A 2,032-nucleotide genomic window follows, 5' to 3' on the forward strand; every position below is an offset into this window, starting at 1 on the left:
GGTGACACATCACCTGCGCTTCCCCTCCAGAGCCCCGCCCTCCCTACCTCTGACTTCCTTCCCCTCCTTGCCCATCTTCTTGACTTCAGACACCAGTTCAGGAGGTCGGTGTAGGCCTGGCATCTCAGAAGTTCCCAGGTGTTGTTGTGGCTGCTGTTCAGAGACCAGACTTCAGGCATCAAGTTCTAATATTCTCTGCAAATTCTTGACTTATTAAGGGGTCTTTGCTTTGTGTTTTTGTTTTGTGTTATTTTGCTTTGCTTTTGATCATCGCTGTCATCTCGATGCACCAGGAGTTTCTAGAGTGTAAGTATTTCTAGTACATTCTGTGAATTTCTAAGGAAGCCAGTGTACTCACAGGTAAGAGACCAGACCAGCCTTCCCACATGGCAAACTTAACCTCTCTGAATCCCTGACTCGGTGTCACTCCCTGTCACGTGGAGGGAGCAGTTTCTGAGATGATCATCTTGATCATAGTTGGTACCGAAGTCAGCATTTTAGGTGATCAGAGCAGCAGAAGCAAAGACATTTGCATTCTTGGTCGAGAAGATATGCTATGGGTTGTCCCTCAAAGGACACCATAGCGATGAGTACGCCCTCAGATTGTTCTGGAATGTATGAGTGGGGATTAGGCAACATCTTAAAAAGTGGTCATATAATGAAGCCAATATTTGAAAACTGCTCCTCTTCTGCCCTGGAATTTTCTCTCTTGTTCTCTGTTACTTGCACCTATGAGGCTCTGGGTTACTGGAGAAAAGAAGTGGATCCAACACAGCAGGTTATGAAACACCCCGTAGCACTAAACAGACCATACAAGGTGGTAGAGCTCAGGCCCCTGGAGGAGTCAGACCGGGTGAAGTGGTCTCCACTGAGGAAATCGGCCCAAGAGGGTTCTTGGGAGAAAAGTGACACACAGAAAAGGAAGAGATAAAGAAGAGGGCTGAGAAGCCAGGCGCCGGTGGCTCACGCCTATAATCCTAGGTACTCAGGAGGCTGAGACGTCCGGATCGCAGTTCCCAGCCAGCCCAGGCAGCAAAGTCCATGAGACTCCTATCTCCAATGAACTACTCACAAAAAGGCAGAAGTGGTGCTGTGGCACCAAGAGGCTCAGGGACAGCACCCAGACCCTGAATTCAAGCCCCAGGACTGGAAAAGATAGAAATAAAAATAAGCGGGCTGAGGCAGAGCGAGGGCAGAGTGTGGATGTTCCAGAAAAGTGTGTGACAGGGGACTGGCTGTGCGTAGCTCTGACGGGCTGGGAAGAGCTCACTGCTCGTTAAAGCAGAGTCAGAACCAGGCTGCAAGGTTTAAGGAGTGAGGGAAAATGGAAACTTATAGAGGAGTGTGATGTCTTCAAGTAACTGCAGTCATGCCTTGTTATCTGAGGGAGGTGGGACTAGCGTCCACTTTGGATACCCAAACCTGTAGAAGCACCCCCATCCTTCTATATTGAAGTGACCTCTAGATTGCATGTTATAGTTCATGTAAGAAAATAAACCTGGACATGTTTGTATGAGGGCAGTATTTTTTCCAAGTATTTTCAACTAGCTGTTACATCTAGGGATGCGGATAGAGAAGGAGAAGTTCAGGGTTGATGGTTGTCAATACTTTGGTCCCATGTACCACCAGCTACTGTCCCATACCTAATACCCAGACCCTCACCCTCACACCCTTCTATTTGCAAGCAGAAGATCAAGGTTTAAGGCACAGACACAAGTTGTAATTGAAGTGGGAGATCTTGGATCAATATTGGCTATTTTTACTGGATGGAAGCTGCAGATATGCATTACTGCAGGAATGCTACGTCAGCACTGCCTCCACTGATTCCAATGCGGCCTGTGTGAGCAGGGTAGCTCCAGTCTCACAGGCCGGGGCATGGGCCAGGGCTTTTGGTGGTCCAGAAGCTGGAGGGTTTAAAGTTGACAGCAACATAAGTGGTTTCCTGATTCCAGGGGCAGAGCACTTTGCATGTTTTTTCTTTTTTTCTTTTCTTTTTCTTTTTGGTACTAGGGCTTGAATTCAGGGCCTGCGT

This window comes from Dipodomys ordii, unplaced genomic scaffold (assembly GCF_000151885.1).
Source record: "Dipodomys ordii isolate 6190 unplaced genomic scaffold, Dord_2.0 Scaffold104, whole genome shotgun sequence".
NCBI classification, from domain to species: Eukaryota; Metazoa; Chordata; class Mammalia; order Rodentia; family Heteromyidae; genus Dipodomys; species Dipodomys ordii.